Source organism: Ranitomeya variabilis, chromosome 3 (assembly GCF_051348905.1).
Source record: "Ranitomeya variabilis isolate aRanVar5 chromosome 3, aRanVar5.hap1, whole genome shotgun sequence".
Taxonomy (NCBI): Eukaryota; Metazoa; Chordata; class Amphibia; order Anura; family Dendrobatidae; genus Ranitomeya; species Ranitomeya variabilis.
In genome coordinates this window covers 74,020,278-74,043,279 of record NC_135234.1, presented here as the reverse complement: position 1 = coordinate 74,043,279, position 23,002 = coordinate 74,020,278, and the positions used below count along the sequence as shown (strand labels likewise).

At 47.2% G+C, this 23,002-nt stretch overlaps 1 protein-coding gene and 1 long non-coding RNA gene across 4 annotated transcripts in view; one reads left to right on the top strand and one right to left on the bottom strand.

Annotated features, from left to right (window-relative positions):
- LOC143815193 (ankyrin repeat and SOCS box protein 9-like) overlaps positions 1-23,002 on the top strand; it is a 74,982-nt gene that overhangs the window by 2,392 nt on the left and 49,588 nt on the right. The gene's annotated exons all lie outside the window — the stretch shown is intronic.
- The window catches only part of LOC143815194 (uncharacterized), a 39,000-nt gene that overhangs the window by 1,920 nt on the left and 14,078 nt on the right, over positions 1-23,002 (bottom strand). Inside the window, exon 2 of the long non-coding RNA XR_013223697.1 lies at positions 21,012-21,181. This is a non-coding gene — a long non-coding RNA (uncharacterized LOC143815194). The remainder of the gene's footprint in view (positions 1-21,011; positions 21,182-23,002) is intronic.

Here is a 23,002-nt window from a genome sequence, read left to right as displayed (position 1 = left end):
TACCACATTGAGCACGGAGAAAAGAAAGAAGACCAAAGAGCTGTCTGAGGACTTGAGAAACCAAATTGTGAGGAAGCATGAGCAATCTCAAGGCTCCAAGTCCATCTCCAAAGACCTGAATGTTCCTGTGTCTACCGTGCGCAGTGTCATCAAGAAGTTTAAAGCCCATGGCACTGTGGCTAACCTCCCTAGATGTGGATGGAAAAGAAAAATTGACAAGAGATTTCAATGCAAGATTGTGCGGATGTTGGATAAAGAACCTAGACTAACATCCAAACAAGTTCAAGCTGCCCTGCAGTCCGAGGGTACAACAGTGTCAACCCGTACTATCCGTTGGCGTCTGAATGAAAAGGGACTGTATGGTAGGAGACCCAGGAAGACTCCACTTCTTACCCCGAGACATAAAAAAGCCAGGCTGGAGTTTGCCAAAACTTACCTGAAAAAGCCTAAAACGTTTTGGAAGAATGTTCTCTGGTCAGATGAGACAAAAGTAGAGCTTTTTGGGCAAAGGCATCAACATAGAGTTTACAGGAGAAAAAAGAGGCATTGAAAGAAAAGAACACGGTCCCTACAGTCAAACATGGTGGAGGTTCCCTGATGTTTTGGGGTTGCTTTGCTGCCTCTGGCACTGGACTGCTTGACCGTGTGCATGGCATTTTGAAGTCTGAAGACTACCAACAAATTTTGCAGCATAATGTAGGACCCAGTGTGAGAAAGCTGGGTCTCCCTCAGAGGTCATGGGTCTTCCAGCAGGACAATGACCCAAAACACACTTCAAAAAGCACTAGAAAATGGTTTGAGAGAAAGCACTGGAGACTTCTAAGGTGGCCAGCAATGAGTCCAGACCTGAATCCCATAAAACACCTGTGGAGAGATCTAAAAATGGCAGTTTGGAGAAGGCACCCTTCAAATATCAGGGACCTGGAGCAGTTTGCCAAAGAAGAATAGTCTAAAATTCCAGCAGAGCATTGTAAGAAACTCATCGATGGTTACCGGAAGTAGTTATTTTGGCTAAAGGTTGTGCAACCAAGTATTAGGCTGAGGGTGCCAATACTTTTGTCTGGCCCATTTTTGGAGTTTTGTGTGAAATGATCAATGTTTTGCTTCTTGCTTCATTCTCTTTTGTGTTTTTTAATTTAAGACAAATTAAGTGAAGATAATAATACCAAAGAATTTGTGATTGCAGTCATTTTCAGGAAGAAACTGAGTACTATCTGACAGAATTGCAGGGGTGTCAATACTTTTGGCCATGACTGTATATATATATATATATATATATATATATATATATATATATATATATATATATATATATATATATATATATATATATATATATATAAATGTATAGAATGTCATGTAAAACTTTGGACATCCCTGGTCAAAATTACTGTTATTTTGAACAGTTAAGCAAGTTGAAGATGAAATGATCTCTAAAAGGCCTAAAGTTAAAGAGGGCACGTTTCCCTTGCATTTTAGGCAAAAAAAACCATATATTGTATTTTTTTTTCATTTTAAAATTTACAAAAAGGAAAATGGGACGATTCAAAAGTTTGGGCATCCTTGGAGAAGTGTGTGCTCAGATAACTTTGACCAAGGTTTCAGACCTTAATTAGCCTGTTAGGGTTATGGCTTGTTTACTATAATCGTTAGGAAAGGCCAGGTGATACAAATTTCTGAGCTTAAAAAAAATCCAGCCTCCTCTAACTTTGTGCTAAAAAACAGCAGCCATGGGATCTTCTAAGCAGCTGCCTAGCACTCTGGAAATTAAAATGTTGGAGTCCCACAAAGCAGGAGAAGGCTATAAGAAGATAGCAAAGTGGTTTCATTTCCTCAGTTCGAAATGTAATTAAGAAAAGGTAGGAGTGGAGGTCAAGATAAGGTCTGGAAGACCAAGCAAAAGTTTAGCCACTTGTAGGATTGCTAATGAGGTAAATCAGAACCGCCGCTTGATAAATATGACCTTCGTGGAAAGGTCATCAGAAGAAAAACTTTCCTGCATCCTCACCATAAAATTCAGCGTCAGAGGTATGCAAAGGAACATCTAAACAAGCCTGATGCATTTTGGAACCAAGTCCTGTTGACCGATGAGGCTAAAATAGAACTGTTTGGCCACAATGATCAAAGGTATGTGAGGAGATACAAGTCTACAGAATTTTAGGAAAATAACGTCTCGCCAAATATTAAGCATACGGGTGGATCAATCATGCTTTGGGGTTGAGTTGCAAACCAATGGCACTGGGAACACTTCCCGGGTAGAGGGAAGAATAGATTAAATTAAATTTCAACAAATTGTTGATGCAAACATAACACCATCTGTAAAAAAGCTGAATTTAAAACTGGATAACTTCTACAATTGGATAATGATCCTAAACACAAGTCAAAATCCTCAATAAACTACCTCAAAATGAGCAAGCTGAAGGTTTTACAATGCTCCTCACAGTCCCCTGATCTTGTCTGGCTACAAAAGTTTTTACAAGCTGTGATACTTGCATGTATATATTATTTTTTTCCTTAAAATACATACGTCATCTTTAACGTTAGACCTTTTAGAGATTATTTCATCTTCAACTTACTTAACTGTTCACAATAACAGTAATTTTGACCAGTGGTGCCCAAACTTTTACATGCCATTGTATATTCTAATGTACATGTGTGTGTGAGTGTATATAGTATATGTTTTCAGATAGATAACTTAATGTAATATATAATCTAAATTTCACATGTTAAAAGTCTAGAAATTATGCAATAATTACCGTATACAGTACAGACCAAAAGTTTGGACACACCTTCTCATTTAAAGATTTTTCTATAATTTCATGACTATGGAAATTGTACATTCACACTGAAGGCATCAAAACTATGAATTAACACATGTGGAATTATATACCGTATTTTCCGCTTTGTAAGACGCACTTTATTTCCCCCAAATTTGGGGGGGAAATGGGGGTGCATCTTACAAAGCGGATATACCGCTTAACATTACAGGATGGGATGAGGGGGTGTCCGCCCCCGCGGTTGTCCGCCACCCTGCCGCCCGCCACCGCTGCCGCGGTTGTCCGCTGCTGCCCCGGGTGATGCTGGAGGCTCCGGTGCTGCGGGGGGCTCTGGCGACATTTTGTGAAAGACCAGAGCTCCCCGGCAGTTCGTCCATGCTTTCCTGTATGACTGACTCCGGGAAAATGGCCGCCGGAATCTCGGGAGATGAGATTTCAGCGCTGAGATCTCATCTCTCGAGATCTTGGTCCCAAGATCTCCATCTGCGCATGTGCTGCCTCCCGGCGGCCATTTTCCCGAAGTCCACTGCACAGGAAAGCATGGACTAACTGCCGCGGGCTGTAGCCATTCACAAAATGTCGGCAGAGCCCCCCTGCAGACCCCCTCATCCCAGCCTGCAGCACATGAGCCCCCCTGCAGCCCAGGAGCCCCCCTGTAGCACAGGAGCCCCCCTGCAGACCCCCTCATCCCAGCCTGAAGCAATGCTCCACTCCTGCCTCCAGCAACGACCCTGGGACCCTGATCCACCGCAGCCACAACCCCTGGTAAGCAATAAGATGCATGGATTATAAGAAGCCCCACCAATTTATTAAAAAAAGTTTTTTCCTATTTTTCTCCTCAAAATTTGGGGTGCGTCTTATAATCCGGAGCGTCTTACAAAGCGAAAAATATGGTACTTAACAAAACATTGTGAAACAACTGAAATTATGTCTTATATTCTAGGCTCTTCAAAGTAGCCACCTTTTGCTTTGATGACTGCTTTGTTCACTTTTGGCATTCTCTTGATGAGCTTCAAGAGGTAGTCACCGGAAATGGTTTTCACTTCACAGGTGTGCCCTGTCAGGTTTAATAAGTGGAAATGGATATTAGACCAGTGGAAATCTGTGCTTTGGTCTGATGAGTCCAAATTTGAGATCTTTGGTTCGAACCACCGTGTCTTTGTGCGACGCAGAAAAGGTGAACGGATGTACTCTACATGCCTGGTTCCCACCGTGAAGCATGGAGGAGGAGGTGTGATGGTGTGGGGGTGCTTTGCTGGTGACACTGTTGGGGATTTATTCAAAATTGAAGGCATACTGAACCAGCAAGGCTACCACAGCATCTTGCGGCGGCATGCTATTCCATCCGGTTTGCGTTTAGTTGGACCATCATTTATTTTTCAACAGGACAATGACCCCAAACACACTTCCAGGCTGTGTAAGGGCTATTTGACCAAGAAGGAGAGTGATGGGGTGCTACGCCAGATTTCCTGGCCTCCACAGTCACCAGACCTGAACCCAATCGAGATGGTTTGGGGTGAGCTGGACTGCAGAGTGAAGGCAAAAGGGCCAACAAGTGCTAAGTGCAGCGCCCCAGAGTCCTGGTCGTTGCAGTACTGTGGCTCCGCCACTATGGGGAGCTATGGTGCGTCCGATGGCACTGAAGGAGTTCATCTGACCAGGTATCACAGACACCAATACATTTCACAGCCGGGCCTCCGGGGGGAGCTAAGGGTTCTATTCATTAGGCCACTTCCCACCATAGTGGGTAAACTGGGGGTCAGGCAGGAAGTTAGATCAGAAAGCTGACTGGATTGGACGAAGCAACACCTAGTGGCAGAGGGTGTTGTGGAGGAAGAGACAGTAGGGTCTCTGTCAGGGGTGGGATCCTGACAGAGGCTTGGCATTGAAAAGAACGTAACGGGTCCGCGCCAGCTCCGGGAAGCGGCGGGACCCAAGAAAGGACTAGAAGCGAGATAGATTGTGCTGAGTGAGAAACGAGATCAAGCAATAGGAGAATTCCAGTAGGGGTCGTGCTGTAAGACCGGAGCAACACCCTACTGAGGCGCACTACCGGTGGCCGGAACGCCGAGGGAGTATTATAACATTCAGCTTCAAGCAATACTCTAAACAGCGGCAGGACAGTCAGTTTAAGGCGGGCTGTCTAACACATATCACCTATGAAGTCTTGGGAGGCAATTGCGGGAGAGGGGCGTCTCTAGGGTCCCGGAAGAACTCCAGGCCTATCCGACAAACGGGTGCCGTTCTAACTGTAACATCAGGAAGGGACGGAAGATTAGAAGAACATCATTTAATCGAGTTGTGAGGGAACTTAAGAAACAGACACAATGGTTGTGGGGTACTTTCCGTAAGCACAGCAGGGGAGGACTACAACACATAGCGCTAAGAAGGAAGGCACCGATTTCCACCTGTGAAGTGAACTCTGGAGGTGCCATTGGACCGGCCGGACTTGCGCAGCCTGGTGAACCGTATTCTGGACTGAGGACTCAGAGATCTCCAGTAAAGAGGTAAAGAGACTGCAACCTGGTGTCCTCGTTATTTACCGCGACCTGCACCCCACAACTGCACCGTTACAACACCACTTATTGCACCGGACGTCCCCCACTGACAGACAGGGCCACGGACCGGGTCTAGCCACCGTGACAACCCCAGGACTGAGACCCAGAGGCCCGGCTCCGGGTACCCCTCGGCCCTGCGGCGGTGTGGGGGCGCTCCAAACTTGGCGTCACGAACAGGATCTACTTAAGCCTGAAGAATCGGGTCATGTGTGCCTTGGAACTGTGATTTACTGTGCTTGGATTGTACTTTATTGCAAAGACTGTGGATTGTCACTTGCCGCCAAAAGTTCGCGCCAAAACCGCCGCCATTACAGCGCTAAGGAGAGCGCAGGAGAAGAAGAAGGGCGTGGAAGTGGGCGTGAACAAGCTGAAGAGCGCGAAAGACAATGGCCGCCCAGTCTAAATATCTCGGCCCCTTGAGGACGTGTCCGTCAGCAGCCGAGATCCGCCTCCTGATCCTCAATGGTGGGCAGAGACAGAGAAAACGAAACCGCCCACGAAGGAGAGAGCGGGAAAAGGACCAGGAAGAAGAAGTCAGCGACATGGAGGATGCCATGACCAGCCGCCCGGAGCCTGAGCGTGGGGTCGGAGCCGAGGACTCCCCCAGCTACCCGGAGAGGCACCGCAGCCAGACCTCCATAGTTGATGCTGACCTCCTGCAGACCGGAGCGGACGAGCTGATTCATCAACCCCGGCGGATGCAGCTGAGCACTGAGGCCGGGTGGAAGAAGACCATCATCGGGAGCCTCGCCAGACGTCTGTCGGCAGCCTCGTCTGGTCCGGAGCAAGAAAGAAGTTCCAGCACTCCGAAGCCAGAAAGCAAGGCCCTGCCGGAAAGCGAGGTACTGCAAGCAGAGATGACAGCGTCGCATGTTGTGAATTTGGATTCTGGGCTCCCCCGGTGGCTACTGGTGGAATTGAACTTGTGACATCATCTTCCCTGTTCACCTGTTCTGATTAGATCTGGGTGTCGCTATATAACCTGGCTTCTCTGTTAGATGCTTGCCGGTCAACAATGTTATCAGAAGCCTCTCTGTGCTTGTTCCTGCTCCCAGACATCTACTAGATAAGTTGGACATTCGTCCTTGTTTTGTTTTTGTATTTTGGTTCCAGTTCACAGCTGCAGTTTCGTTACTGTGTCTGGAAAGCTCTTGTTGATCAGGAATTGCCACTCTGGTATTATGAGTTAATGCCAGAGTCCTAAAGTAATTTCTGGATGTGTTTTGTTAGGGTTTTCTACTGACCATGAAAGTATGCTTTCTGTCTTCTGCTATCTAGAAAGCGGACCTCAAATTTGCTAAAACTATTTTCCTGCTGCGTTTGTTGTTTCATCTCATATCACCGCCAATATATGTGGGGGGCCTCTGTCTCCTTTTTTTTGGGCATTTCTCTAGAGGTGAGTCAGGTCTTATATTTCCCTCTGCTAGCATTATTTAGTTCTCCGGCCGGCGCTGGGCATATAGGGATAAAAAGTAGGACATGCTACCTGGCTACTTCTAGATGATGCGGTAGGTTTAGTTCATGGTCAGTACAGTTACATCTTCCAAGAGCTTGTTCCTATTGAGGCTTATGCTAGTTCTCTGGCCATGGAGATCATGACAGTTTGACCGGCCAACTAAAGGGTTAAAATCCTTGGCTGAGAAAGGAGAGAAATAAGAAGTCTGCTGAAAATTTTTTTTTTTTTTTTTTTTTCTAGTAGTTAGTGTGCTCTTAATTGGATCACTTGCCAGTCTGTCTATGCTGCAGTCTTTTTTTTTTTTTTTCTCTCTCCTTCTAATCTTTGAATGGCTCTATGTTCACCTGTCTATAATGGATCTACAGAGTGTAACTGCAGGTTTGAATAATCTCGCCACGAAAGTACAAAGTTTGCAAGATTTTGTTGTTCATGCTCCGGTATCAGAGCCGAGAATTCCTTTGCCGGAATTCTTCTCAGGGAATAGATCTAGCTTTCAGAATTTTAGAAATAATTGTAAGTTATTTTTGTCCCTGAAATCTCGTTCTGCTGGAGACCCTGCACAGCAGGTTGGGATTGTGATTTCCTTGCTCCGCGGCGACCCTCAAGATTGGGCTTTTGCATTGGCACCAGGGGATCCTGCGTTGCGCAATGTGGATGCGTTTTTTCTGGCCTTGGGCTTGCTTTATGAGGAACCTCATTTGGAACTTCAGGCAGAAAAAACTTTGATGTCCCTATCGCAGGGGCAAGATGAAGCTGAAATTTACTGCCAAAAATTCCGTAAATGGTCTGTGCTTACTCAGTGGAATGAGTGTGCCTTGGCGGCTACTTTCAGAGAGGGTCTTTCTGATGCCATTAAGGATGTTATGGTGGGGTTCCCTGTGCCTGCAAGTCTGAATGAGTCCATGACAATGGCCATTCAGATCGATAGGCGTCTGCGGGAGCGCAAACCAGTGCACCATCTGGCGGTGTCCACTGAGAAGACGCCAGAAAACATGCAGTGTGATAGAATTCTGTCCAGAAGCGAGCGGCAGAATTTTAGACGGAAAAATGGGTTGTGTTTCTATTGTGGGGATTCTACTCATGTTATATCAGCATGCTCTAAGCGTACTAAAAAGCTTGATAAATCCGTTCCCATTGGCACTTTACAGTCTAAATTTATTTTGTCTGTGACCCTGATTTGCTCTTTGTCATCTATTACTACGGACGCCTATATCGACTCTGGCGCCGCTTTGAGTCTTATGGATTGGTCCTTTGCCAATCGTTGTGGGTATGATTTAGAGCCTTTGGAGACTCTTATTCCTCTGAAGGGGATTGACTCCACCCCATTGGCTAATAATAAACCACAATACTGGACACAAGTGACTATGTGTATTAATCCGGATCACCAGGAGACTATTCGTTTTCTGGTGCTGTATAATCTACATGATGATTTGGTGCTGGGATTGCCATGGCTGCAGTCTCACAACCCAGTCCTTGACTGGAGAGCTATGTCTGTGTTGAGCTGGGGATGTAAGGGGACTCATGGGGACGTACCTTTGGTGTCCATTTCATCATCTATTCCCTCTGAAATCCCTGAGTTCCTGTCTGATTATCGTGACGTCTTTGAAGAACCCAAGCTGGGTTCATTACCTCCGCACCGGGAGTGCGATTGTGCTATAGATTTAATTCCGGGTAGTAAGTACCCAAAGGGTCGTTTATTTAATCTGTCTGTGCCTGAACATACTGCTATGCGAGAATATATAAAGGAGTCCTTGGAAAAGGGACATATTCGTCCATCGTCATCTCCCTTAGGAGCCGGTTTTTTCTTTGTGTCAAAAAAAGACGGCTCTTTGAGACCATGTATTGATTATCGGCTTTTGAATAAAATCACGGTTAAATATCAATACCCATTGCCGTTGCTGACTGATTTGTTTGCTCGCATAAAGGGGGCCAAGTGGTTCTCTAAGATTGATCTCCGTGGGGCGTATAATTTGGTGCGGATCAGGCAGGGGGATGAGTGGAAAACCGCATTTAATACGCCCGAGGGCCACTTTGAGTATTTGGTGATGCCTTTTGGTCTTTCTAATGCCCCTTCAGTCTTCCAGTCCTTTATGCATGATATTTTCCGCGATTTTTTGGATAAATTTATGATAGTGTATCTGGATGATATTCTGATTTTTTCGGATGATTGGGACTCTCATGTCCGGCAAGTTAAGAGGGTTTTTCAGGTTTTGCGGTCTAATTCTCTGTGTGTCAAGGGTTCTAAGTGCGTTTTTGGGGTTCAGAGAATTTCCTTTTTGGGATATATTTTTTCTCCCTCTTCCATTGAGATGGATCCTGTCAAGGTTCAAGCTATTTGTGATTGGACGCAGCCCTCTTCTCTTAAAAGTCTTCAGAAATTTTTGGGCTTTGCCAACTTTTATCGTCGATTTATTTCTGGTTTTTCGGATGTCGTTAAGCCATTGACCGATTTGACTAGACAGGGTGCTGATGTTGCTAATTGGTCCCCTGATGCTGTGGAGGCCTTTCAGGAGCTTAAGCGCCGTTTTTCTTCTGCCCCTGTGTTGCGTCAGCCTGATGTGACTCTTCCTTTTCAGGTTGAGGTTGACGCTTCTGAGATCGGGGCTGGGGCAGTGTTGTCGCAGAAAAGTTCTGACTGCGCCGTGATGAGGCCTTGTGCCTTCTTTTCCCGTAAATTTTCGCCCGCTGAGCGGAATTATGATGTTGGGAATCGGGAGCTTTTGGCCATGAAGTGGGCGTTTGAGGAGTGGCGCCATTGGCTCGAGGGGGCCAGACATCAGGTGGTGGTATTGACTGACCACAAAAATTTGATCTATCTTGAGACCGCCAGGCGCCTGAATCCTAGACAGGCGCGCTGGTCATTATTTTTCTCTCGGTTTAATTTTGTGGTATCGTACCTACCGGGTTCTAAGAATGTTAAGGCGGATGCCCTTTCTAGGAGTTTTGAGCCGGATTCACCCGGCAACTCTGACCCCACAGGTATTCTTAAGGAGGGAGTTATCTTGTCAGCCGTTTCTCCAGACCTGCGGCGGGCCTTGCAGGAGTTTCAGGCGGATAGACCGGATCGTTGTCCGCCTGATAGGTTGTTTGTTCCTGATGATTGGACCAGTAGAGTCATCTCTGAGGTACATTCTTCTGCATTGGCAGGTCATCCTGGAATTTTTGGTACCAGGGATTTGGTGGCAAGATCCTTCTGGTGGCCTTCCCTGTCACGAGATGTGCGAGGCTTTGTGCAGTCTTGTGACGTTTGTGCTCGGGCCAAGCCTTGTTGTTCTCGGGCTAGTGGATTATTGTTGCCCTTGCCTATTCCTAAGAGGCCTTGGACACACATCTCGATGGATTTTATTTCAGATCTGCCTGTTTCTCAGAAGATGTCTGTCATCTGGGTGGTGTGTGACCGTTTTTCTAAGATGGTCCATTTGGTTCCCCTGCCCAAATTGCCTTCTTCTTCCGAGTTGGTGCCCCTGTTTTTTCAAAATGTTGTTCGTTTGCATGGTATTCCTGAGAATATCGTTTCTGACAGAGGAACCCAATTTGTGTCTAGATTTTGGCGGGCATTCTGTGCTAGGATGGGCATAGATTTGTCTTTTTCGTCTGCTTTTCACCCTCAGACTAATGGCCAGACCGAGCGGACTAATCAGACCCTGGAGACATATCTGAGGTGTTTTGTGTCTGCTGACCAGGATGATTGGGTTGCTTTTTTGCCATTGGCGGAGTTCGCCCTCAATAATCGGGCCAGCTCTGCCACTTTGGTGTCCCCGTTTTTCTGTAATTCGGGGTTCCACCCTCGATTTTCCTCCGGTCAGATGGAATCCTCGGATTGTCCTGGAGTGGATGCGGTGGTGGAGAGATTGCATCATATCTGGGGGCAGGTGATGGACAATTTAAAGTTGTCCCAGGAGAAGACTCAGCTTTTTGCCAACCGTCACCGTCGTGTTGGTCCTCGGCTTTGTGTTGGAGATTTGGTGTGGTTGTCTTCTCGTTTTGTCCCTATGAGGGTCTCATCTCCTAAGTTTAAGCCTCGGTTCATCGGTCCGTATAAAATATTGGAGATTCTTAACCCTGTTTCCTTCCGTTTGGACCTCCCTGCATCCTTTTCTATTCATAACGTTTTTCATCGGTCGTTATTGCGCAGGTATGAGGCACCGGTTGTGCCTTCCGTTGAGCCTCCTGCTCCGGTGTTGGTTGAGGGTGAGTTGGAGTACGTTGTGGAAAAAATCCTAGACTCCCGTGTTTCCAGACGGAGACTCCAGTATCTGGTTAAGTGGAAGGGATACGGCCAGGAGGATAATTCTTGGGTCACTGCATCTGATGTTCATGCCTCTGATCTGGTTCGTGCCTTTCATAGGGCCCATCCTGATCGCCCTGGTGGTTCTGGTGAGGGTTCGGTGCCCCCTCCTTGAGGGGGGGGTACTGTTGTGAATTTGGATTCTGGGCTCCCCCGGTGGCTACTGGTGGAATTGAACTTGTGACATCATCTTCCCTGTTCACCTGTTCTGATTAGATCTGGGTGTCGCTATATAACCTGGCTTCTCTGTTAGATGCTTGCCGGTCAACAATGTTATCAGAAGCCTCTCTGTGCTTGTTCCTGCTCCCAGACATCTACTAGATAAGTTGGACATTCGTCCTTGTTTTGTTTTTGTATTTTGGTTCCAGTTCACAGCTGCAGTTTCGTTACTGTGTCTGGAAAGCTCTTGTTGATCAGGAATTGCCACTCTGGTATTATGAGTTAATGCCAGAGTCCTAAAGTAATTTCTGGATGTGTTTTGTTAGGGTTTTCTACTGACCATGAAAGTATGCTTTCTGTCTTCTGCTATCTAGAAAGCGGACCTCAAATTTGCTAAAACTATTTTCCTGCTGCGTTTGTTGTTTCATCTCATATCACCGCCAATATATGTGGGGGGCCTCTGTCTCCTTTTTTTTGGGCATTTCTCTAGAGGTGAGTCAGGTCTTATATTTCCCTCTGCTAGCATTATTTAGTTCTCCGGCCGGCGCTGGGCATATAGGGATAAAAAGTAGGACATGCTACCTGGCTACTTCTAGATGATGCGGTAGGTTTAGTTCATGGTCAGTACAGTTACATCTTCCAAGAGCTTGTTCCTATTGAGGCTTATGCTAGTTCTCTGGCCATGGAGATCATGACAGTCGCAGCACAAGGCCCTGCAACCAGCGCTACAGGCCGCAGTGGAGACGGAGCAGACCGGCACCGGAGGGACCGCATCTGAAGCAGGTATGAAGGACGACCCTGCCCTGATGACCGACACCACTCCAGCGACTGCTAGTGCCACAGCTGCTGACTCCGTTCCAGTGACTGATCTTGCAGCAGCCGCTACCTCTGCTGCAGCAAATGCCCCTATTCAAGCTGCGCAGACCTCCATCGCTGCGCATGATTTAACTGTACATGAGAGACGGATTAACGGCGTGTGTCCAGCACTAGGTGCAACCCTGGACTTCACCCTTCCCGGGCCAAGAGGGGTTAAGTGCCAGGTGCAGCCCTGGAAGCCGTTCAACTAAGCCTCGGAAACCTGAAACTGTAAATAGTTAATTGTTTATTTCCTTGCTATTTTGCTGCTAAAACCCGTCCTGGGTTAACTCTTAAAGGGATCCCTTTGTTTACCCGGGATCCCTATTGCTTTTTATTTTTGCTTTCACTTTCGTTTTTGCTTTTTGTTCCACAATGTTATAAGAACTGCCGTAATCATGAACAGTGCATGATACAAACTTCCTGTATATAGTTTGCACCTTCTTAAGGGTGTTTCCTACTGTTCTACTTAAAGACTCTTTGCGAAGATACCATACCAGAGCTTTTGCTGAGTATGGACTGGTAGCTAGAGAACAAATGCTACCTCCTAAAGATTTGGTCCCCTCTTAAAGGGGATGTTCACGTGTTGCACTTAAAGAAATGGTATTGCTTTAAGACTGATAGATAGCAATGATGTTTGATAAGAGAAAATGATGATGTTCACTGATGGTACTTAGAGAATGATGTTGCTCTAAAAAGAAAGTTAATGATGCTGCTGATATGTACAAGTTGTATGTAACTAAATTGTTGAAAGAAAGAAGTGTTTAATAATGTGTTCTGAGATAAAGTGATTATTGGAAAGATGCAGTAGACCCGTAGGGGTAGACATGAAGTCCTGCACAAGTGAAAGTTAGAAGAAAGATGCAGTAGACCCGTAGGGGTAGACAGAATGTCCTGCATAGTCGGAAGTAAGAACGTATTAATGAAGGTTGATGATCTAAGAAGAAAGTTGATAATGTTGATAATAAAATGGGGATAGAAGGTAAACCCTGAGTCCTCCATAGAAAGTTAAGAAAGAGTTAGTAATGTGTTACAGAGGACGGAAAGTGAACCCGTAGGGGTTAGGTAGTGAGTCCTCCTAGGAGCCATATGTAGATGGCTCAAAGCTTCTAAAACTGAAAGTATGTTATGTCCTATACTATGTATAGCAGTTGAAAAGGCAGTAGGTCCTGGCTGAACGGGACGGTCCTGTAACAGAAAGGAGAGGCAGTAGGTCTGGTGCCTATAGGACAGGCGGTCCTGCAGACTCAAAGAAGGAGAATGAAAAAGTTAACTTACCTTATAATGTGATTATAGGAAGGCCTTTGGTGGATACAGAGTGTATGTCCTTAAGGGCAATGTTAAAATGTTATTCAGCAGTTTTTGCACTTAGTAGAATACCCGGTTGGGTAACAGGAGTTATTTATAGCCTGTAATTTATAATGTTTTAATATTTAACCATGTTTTGTAACGTTCAAGTGTCCTCACCTCCCATAAAGGGAAGCTCTGTTCAAGTATACTTATTATTTGCACTCAACAAAATTGTATGTCTTTTTGCTAAACTTGTATTGTTGTTTTCTTCCCAGTCCCGGAGTACTGTGTTTAACCAGGGGGGAGTGCAGCGCCCCAGAGTCCTGGTCGTTGCAGTACTGTGGCTCCGCCACTATGGGGAGCTATGGTGCGTCCGATGGCACTGAAGGAGTTCATCTGACCAGGTATCACAGACACCAATACATTTCACAGCCGGGCCTCCGGGGGGAGCTAAGGGTTCTATTCATTAGGCCACTCCCCACCATAGTGGGTAAACTGGGGGTCAGGCAGGAAGTTAGATCAGAAAGCTGACTGGATTGGACGAAGCAACACCTAGTGGCAGAGGGTGTTGTGGAGGAAGAGACAGTAGGGTCTCTGTCAGGGGTGGGATCCTGACAGAGGCTTGGCATTGAAAAGAACGTAACGGGTCCGCGCCAGCTCCGGGAAGCGGCGGGACCCAAGAAAGGACTAGAAGCGAGATAGATTGTGCTGAGTGAGAAACGAGATCAAGCAATAGGAGAATTCCAGTAGGGGTCGTGCTGTAAGACCGGAGCAACACCCTACTGAGGCGCACTACCGGTGGCCGGAACGCCGAGGGAGTATTATAACATTCAGCTTCAAGCAATACTCTAAACAGCGGCAGGACAGTCAGTTTAAGGCGGGCTGTCTAACACATATCACCTATGAAGTCTTGGGAGGCAATTGCGGGAGAGGGGCGTCTCTAGGGTCCCGGAAGAACTCCAGGCCTATCCGACAAACGGGTGCCGTTCTAACTGTAACATCAGGAAGGGACGGAAGATTAGAAGAACATCATTTAATCGAGTTGTGAGGGAACTTAAGAAACAGACACAACGGTTGTGGGGTACTTTCCGTAAGCACAGCAGGGGAGGACTACAACACATAGCGCTAAGAAGGAAGGCACCGATTTCCACCTGTGAAGTGAACTCTGGAGGTGCCATTGGACCGGCCGGACTTGCGCAGCCTGGTGAACCGTATTCTGGACTGAGGACTCAGAGATCTCCAGTAAAGAGGTAAAGAGACTGCAACCTGGTGTCCTCGTTATTTACCGCGACCTGCACCCCACAACTGCACCGTTACAACACCACTTATTGCACCGGACGTCCCCCACTGACAGACAGGGCCACGGACCGGGTCTAGCCACCGTGACAACCCCAGGACTGAGACCCAGAGGCCCGGCTCCGGGTACCCCTCGGCCCTGCGGCGGTGTGGGGGCGCTCCACTAAGCATCTCTGGGAACTCCTTCAAGATTGTTGGAAGACCATTTCCGGTGACTACCTCTTGAAGCTCATCAAGAGAATGCCAAGAGTGTGCAAAGCAGTCATCAAAGCAAAAGGTGGCTACTTTGAAGAATCTAGAATATAAGACATATTTCAGTTGTTTCACACTTTTATGTTAAGTATATAATTCCACATGTGTTAATTCATAGTTTTGATGCCTTCAGTGTGAATTTACAATTTTCATAGTCATGAAAATACAGAAAAATCTTTAAATGAGAAGGTGTGTCCAATCTTTTGGTCTGTACTGTATGATATTCATTATGTTAACTAGGGGGCAGGTCACTGAAGCCCGTAGCACGAGCATATCATTTAGTCCATGAGCCGGGCCAGATATCGGTACCACCCGGAGTGACTAATTTTCTTTGGTATTTTTAGGTAGATGCATGTCTGTAGTTTATTTTTTGATATGATAGCCCTTACATATACGTAGCTTATTAACCCCTTCAGCCCTAGGCCTATTTGTACCCAAGTGCCTAAGCCAATCTGACCTGTGCCACTTCATGGGCTAATAACTTTGGAACGCTTTCACCTATCCAAGCCATTCTGAGATTGTTTTCTCGTGACATATTGTACTTCACGTCAGTGCTAAATGGGAGTCAATATATTTTACCTTTCTATATAAAAAAATGCTAAATATTCGGAAATTTTGGAAAAATCGGCAATTTTTTAACTTTGAAATTCTCTGCTTTTTACAAAAATACTGATACCCCCCATAATAGTTATTAATTTACACTCCCCACATGTTTACTTCATATTGGCATCATTTTGAAAATGAAACCTTATTGTTTTACGACGTAATAGGGCTTATAGTTTTATGCGCAATTTTTCACATTTACAGCAAAACCCACTTTTCAAAGGACCAAGTCACTTCTGAAGTCACTTTAAGGGGCTTACATAACAGAAACCACCCATAAATTACCCCATTTTGCAAACTACACCCCTCAAGCTGTTCAAAACTCATTTTTAAAAACTGTTAACCCTTTAGGTGTTCCACAGGAATTTTAGCAGAATGAAGGCGAAATTTCAAAATTTCATTTTTTTTCCAGATATTACATTGTAATCCAATTTTACCTGCAACCTAGCAAGGGTTAACGGCAAACCCAAACTTGGTTACCCTAATTCTGCAGTTTATAGAAACACCCCACATGTACTCGTAAACTAAAGTATGGGCACACAGCACAGCTCAACACGGAAGGAGCGCTATGTGGTTTTTGGGTGGCGGATTCACTGGAAGAAATCTAGGGGGCCATGTCACATTTGAAGGCTGCCTGAGGTACCCCCACAGTGGAAACCCCAAAAAGTGACCCTATTTTGGAAACTACACCCCCAAGGAATCTTTTAGGGGGTATAGTGACCACTTTGACCCAACCAGTGTTTCACAGTAGTTGGAAACACTTGGTTGAGAAAATGGAAAAAGTGCATTTTTTACATGAAGGTGTCATTTTAGGCTCATTTTTTTATTTTTAAGAGGTGTACCAGCAAAAAATGCACCCCACTATTTGTTCACCAATCTCTCCCGAACACAACAACACCCGATATCATGGATGTCATACTTGGACATGGTCGAGACCATGCTGGCCCTGGTTCGAGCTTCAAGAGAAGGCAACTGGATGCTTCACCTAGGAGCAATCCGACAGATGATACCATGGTGTTTTGCCTATGACAAGGTCAACTATGCCCGATACCTAACCTATTACTATGCCACAATGTCTCGGCTGCCCATAGAACACCCAGAGGTCCATGAATACTTCATGCAAGGTGGCTTTTCGGTCCAGATCGGTAGCAAGAATCCTTTTGGACGAATTCCTGTGGACCAGACCATTGAAGAGACAATCAACAAAGACACCCAGACACCAGGGGGCACAAAAGGCTTCAGCCTCAAAGTTGGAGCTGTTTCCAGGTTCTACCTGACATCAGAGTACCGCAGTATGTACTTGAGGCAGCTGAGGGCCCTGGTAGGCCAACAATATACTGACTTCAGCCATTCAGACCTACAGGTGTCTAGGATTAGAAGAGATGAAGCCGATGTCCAATCTTTCGTTCAACTGCTGGAGACAGGTTGGGTGAACCCCTTCAACAAAGAGCATAATGGTGAACTTATCAGTTTGTCAACAGCGACTGTAGCACCACCAGATGTAGCCAAAGACCTTCAAGGGGCATACAGTATAGGAGAGGATGCATATCAAACATTCAAGGATGAGCGTTTGGGTACCGATAAGCCAACTACATTGTTTCATGACAAGATGACGAAGAACAAACTTAAAACGTTCTCTAACATCCAAATGAAGACACGCAGACAAGGTCTTGGCAAGGAGGTAATTTTGAAGGCTGACAGAAACCTATTTGGCCAGATGATACTTGTAGCTGAGAACAGAAAGCTACAAATGAGTGATGTCTTGACTCATCCCCTGGGTCCATTGCCATGGGCACTTGCCAATGGTGATGGGTCTATCCGCAAGACCAACAAGGCTGCCCTCGCAAGGGAGTTGGAGAGGAATGCTCGTCCTGCAGAAGTGATCCCCGAGCCCTCTGCAACCATCATTGATGGGATGAGCCTGGTTCAGAAACTGAAGGGAAACAATGCAACATTTGGCCAGCTAGCAGGCACAGCAATGAGTCGCGCTATCCATGAGGGTGCTAAGAGCAAGCGCATTGATATTGTCTTTGACGTCTACAAGGAGACATCCATCAAAGATACAGAAAGAGTCAACAGATATGAAGGCACAGGGATCCATTTCAAGAACATTCAACATGGGCACAACATCCAGCAGTGGAAAAAGCTTCTAAGTAGTTCCTCCAACAAGGCAAGTCTCATAAAGTTTCTGGTAGAAGAATGGAAGGCGAAACACCACAGGGAGAAGCTTGAGGAGAAGGAGCTGTATGTCACATGTGAGCAGCTCTGCTTTAAGATCACCAAAGAACAGTGGGAAGAGGCTGCTGACCTTAAGTCAAATCAAGAAGAAGCAGACACACGCCTCCTTCTCCATGCTCTTCATGCAGCAGAATCTGGTTACAAGTCGGTCATCATCACTTCGGAGGATACTGATGTCATGGTCCTGTGTCTGGGCATGTGCCACAAAATCCCATCCCACCTGTTCCAGAAATGCGGTACACAGAACCGGACAAGATTCCTGGATATCACCACTCTGAGCCGAACATTGGGAGGCAGCGTATGTGATTCATTGATTGGTATGCATGCATTTACAGGCTGTGACACCGTCAGTGCATTCGCTGGCCGTGGGAAGATGACGACACTCAAGCAGTTGAAGATGAACAAGACATACCAGGATGCCTTTCAGGAAGTTGGTCGTTCATGGGAAGTGTCTACCGAACTTTTTGAGAAGTTACAGGAAATCACCTGCCACATGTACCTGCCAACTACCCAAACAACTGAGGTAAACAGGCTCCGTTATCAGCTGTTCTGTGCCAGACGTGGAGTGGTAGAGTCAAGTCAACTCCCTCCTTGCCAGGACTGCCTTTTCATGCATGCACTGCGTGCAAACTACCAGGCTGCGATCTGGAGGAGAAGTCTGCAGAGCCAGCCATGGGTTGCAAACCCAACAGACTGCGGTTGGATGATAGATAACGACGGAAAGCTTGTTGTCAAGTGGATGCAAGGGGCACCAGCACCAGAAGCTATTATACAGCTACTGTCCTGCAAGTGTGTGCGGTCATGTGAACTTCCTCAGTGTACTTGCCTCAGCAATGGCCTGAAGTGCACAGACATGTGCAGATTACAGACATGCCAGAACAAGGGTACTGAAGACGAGCCAGTAGAACAACAGTCAGATTCAGAGTCCGATGTTGAAGATATTATGGAGTAACATATATATATATATATATATATATATATATATATATATATATATATATGCACATGACATGTTCAGTGTGTATTTACATAACTTGGATTAAATTTTGTTACAAATACTACATCTAGTCACTCCGGGTGGTACCGATATCGTCATATTTGGTTCTTGGCTCATGCTAAAATTCCTGTGGAACACCTAAAGGGTTAACAGTTTTTAAAAATGAGTTTTGAACAGCTTGAGGGGTGTAGTTTGCAAAATGGGGTAATTTATGGGTGGTTTCTGTTATGTAAGCCCCTTAAAGTGACTTCAGAAGTGACTTGGTCCTTTGAAAAGTGGGTTTTGCTGTAAATGTGAAAAATTGCGCATAAAACTATAAGCCCTATTACGTCGTAAAACAATAAGGTTTCATTTTCAAAATGATGCCAATATGAAGTAAACATGTGGGGAGTGTAAATTAATAACTATTATGGGGGGTATCAGTATTTTTGTAAAAAGCAGAGAATTTCAAAGTTAAAAAATTGCCGATTTTTCCAAAATTTCCGAATATTTAGCATTTTTTTATATAGAAAGGTAAAATATATTGACTCCCATTTAGCACTGACGTGAAGTACAATATGTCACGAGAAAACAATCTCAGAATGGCTTGGATAGGTGAAAGCGTTCCAAAGTTATTAGCCCATGAAGTGGCACAGGTCAGATTGGCTTAGGCACTTGGGTACAAATAGGCCTAGGGCTGAAGGGGTTAATAAGCTACGTATATGTAAGGGCTATCATATCAAAAAATAAACTACAGACATGCATCTACCTAAAAATACCAAAGAGAATTAGTCACTCCGCTTGGTACCGATATCGTCAAATTTGGTTCTTGGCTCATGGACTAATTAACTCAAAACTGAAAGTAAGGATTAAGCAACAACCAGAAGATGGATTTCATCAACCAAGGTATCATTTTTATCAGTACAATGGCGATGATCTGCCAGTGTCTGTAGGTGCACAATCCTGCTGACAGGTTCCCTTTAAAGAAAACAATGTCAATGTTTTGGAGCAGCCAATACAAAGTCCTGATTTCAAGCCTATTGAAAATTTATGGGCAAAGTTGAAAAGGCAGGTGCGAGGAAGGCGACCTACAAACCTAGATCAGTTACACCAGTTTTGTCAGGAGGAATGGGCCCAAATTCCGACCAACTATTGTGAGAAGCTTGTGGAAGGATATCCGAACGGCTTGACCCAAGTCATTCACTTTAAGGGCAATGGTACCAAATACTAATGAAATGTATGTAAACTTTTGACTTTGCAGTAAAGGTACCTTCACACGAAACGACTTTGTAACGATATCGCTAGCGATCCGTGAAGTTGCAGCGTCCTGGCTAGCGATATCGTTTAGTTTGACACGCAGCAGCGATCAGGATCCTGCTGTGATGTCGCTGGTCGCTGAATAAAGTTCAGAACTTTATTTGGTCGTCCGATCGCTGTGTATCGTTGTGTTTGACAGCAAAAGCAACCATACCAGCGATATTTTACACTGGTAACCAGGGTAAACATCGGGTTACTAAGCGCAGGGCCGCGCTTAGTAACCCGATGTTTACCCTGGTTACCAGTGTAAAATGTAAAAAAAACAAACAGTACATACTTACATTCGCATCCCCCGCCGTCTGCTTCCCACACTGACTGAGCGCCGCAAAGTGAAAGTGAAAGCACAGCACAGCCGTGACGTCACCGCTGTGCCCTGCTACTGCCGGCGCTCAGTCAGTCAGTCAGTGCAGGAAGCGGACGCCGGGGGACGCGCAGGTGAGTATGTAGTGTTTGGTTTTTTTACATTTTACGCTGGTAACCAGGGTAAACATCGGGTTACTAAGTGCGGCCCTGCGCTTAGCAACCCGATGTTTACCCTGGTTACCCGGGGACCTCGGCATCGTTGGTCGCTGGAGAGCGGTCTGTGTGACAGCTCTCCAGCGATCAAACAGCGAAGCTGCAGCGATCGGCATAGTTGTCGCTATCGCTGCAGCGTCGTTTCGTGTGAAGGTACCTTAAGTAATAAAAATGCCTTAAACATTCTCTCTGTCTCATTATTGTGGCATTTGGCAAATATTAACAATTATGGTAATCCTAAATGACCTAAAACGAGAAAGGTTCATTCTGATTTCATGTCAGATATTGAGAAAAACATGCATATGTGTCTTTTTATATAGTGTATATAAACTTCTGGTTTCAACTGTACTGTATATATACAGTGGGTGAAAGAAATATTGAGCAGGCCACGAGTTTTCTAAGTAAATATATCTCTAAAGGTGCTACTTACATGAGATTTTCACCAGATTTCGGTCACAACCCATCCAATCCACTGTTCAAGTCCTGAAGGTCCTGTGGGCTCCTTCTATGAACTCTGAGCTTTAGTTTCTCCCGTAAATTTTCTATTGTATTCAAGTCAGGTGTTTGGCTGGGCCATTCTAGCAGCTTTATGTTCTTTGTCTGAAACCAAAGAGAGTTTCCTTGGTTGTGTGTTTGGGATCATTGTCTTGCTGAAATGCCCAACCTCATTTCATCTTCAGCATCCTGGTAGATGGCAGGAGATTTTTTATCAAGAATGCCTTGGCACCTTTGTCCATTCATCCTTCCATCCATTACATAAAGTTTGCCAGTGCCTTTTCCCATTATTACACACTAGCTATTGAACCCGTTCTACGCCCGGGTGGCGAGCATTTATATTGGTATATGGTCTCCATCCTGGTATGTGCTGCTCCCATCTTGCTCTCCCATCCTGTCATGTGCTGCTCCACCGTGTCATGTGCTGCTTCATCCTGCATCTCCATCCTGTCATGTGCTGCTCCACCGTGTCATGTGCTGCTCCATCCTGCATCCCCATCCTGTCATGTGCTCCCATCCTATCACGTGCTGCTCCATCCTGCGCCCCCATCAGTGCGGGCGGCTGTGCTGAGTGCGGGCGGCTGTGCTGAGTGCGGGCGGCTGTATGTGGCTGTGCTGAGTGCGGGCGGCTGTATGTGGCGCAGCTGTGCTGGGTGCAGTGGCTGTGCTGGGTGCAGCGGCTGTGCGTGGCTGTAGGCAGCTGTGCGTGGCTGTGGGCGGCTGTGCGTGGCTGTGGGCGGCTGTGCTCGGTGCGGCGTCTGTGTGTGGCTGTGCTGGGTGCGGTGGCTGTGGTGGGTGCGGCGGCTGTGGGTGGATGTGCTGGGTGCGGCGGCTGTGGACGGCTGTGCTGGGTGCGGTGGCTGTGCTGGGTGCAGCGGCTGTGCGTGGCTGTGGGCGGCTGTGCGTGGCTGTGGGCGGCGGCTGTGCTCGGTGCGGCGGCTGTGCTGGGTGCGGAGGCTGTGCTGGGTGCGGCGGCTGTGCGTGGCTGTGCTGGGTGTGGCGGCTGTGGGTAGCTGTGCTGGCTGTGGACGGCTGTGCTGGGTGCAGCAGCTGTGCGTGGCTGTGGGCGGCTGTGCTGGGTGCGGTGGCTGTGCTGGGTGCAGCGGCTGTGCGTGGCTGTGGGCGGCTGTGCTGGGTGCGGCGGCTGTGCTGGGTGCGGCGGCTGTGCTGGGTGCGGCGGCTGTGCTGGGTGCGGTGGCTGTGCTGGGTGCGGCGGCTGTGCGTGGTGGCTGTGCAGGGTGTGGCAGCTGTGCGTGGCTGTAGGCGGCTGTGCTGGGTGCAGCGGCTGTGCGTGGCTGTGGGCGGCTGTGCTGGGTGTGGCGGCTGTGCGTGGCTGTGGGCGGCTGTGCTGGGTGCGGTGGCTCTGCTGGGTGCAGCGGCTGTGGGTGGCTGTGGGCGGCTGTGCTGGGTGCGGCGGCTGTGCGTGGCTGTGCGCAGCTGTGCTGGGTGCGGCGGCTGTGCTGGGTGCGGCGGCTGTGCGTGGCTGTGCTGGGTGCGGTGGCTGTGGTGGGTGCGGCGGCTGTGCGTGGCTGTGCTGGGTGCGGCGGCTGTGCTGGGTGCGGCAGCTGTGCGTGGCTGTGCTGGGTGCGGCGGCTGTGGGTGGCTGTGCTGGCTGTGGGTGGCTGTGCTGGCTGTGGACGGCTGTGCTGGGTGCAGCGGCTGTGCGTGGCTGTAGGCGGCTGTGCGTGGCTGTGCTGGGTGCGGTGGCTGTGCTGGATGCAGCGGCTGTGCGTGGCTGTGGGCGGCTGTGCGGGGCTGTGCTGGGTGCGGCGGCTGTGCTGGGTGCGGCGGCTGTGCTGGGTGCGGCGGCTGTGCTGGGTGCGGCGGCTGTGCGTGGCTGTGCTGGGTGCGGCGGCTGTGCTGGGTATGGCGGCTGTGCTGGGTGCGGCTGTGCGTGGCTGTAGGCGGCTGTGCGTGGCTGTGGGC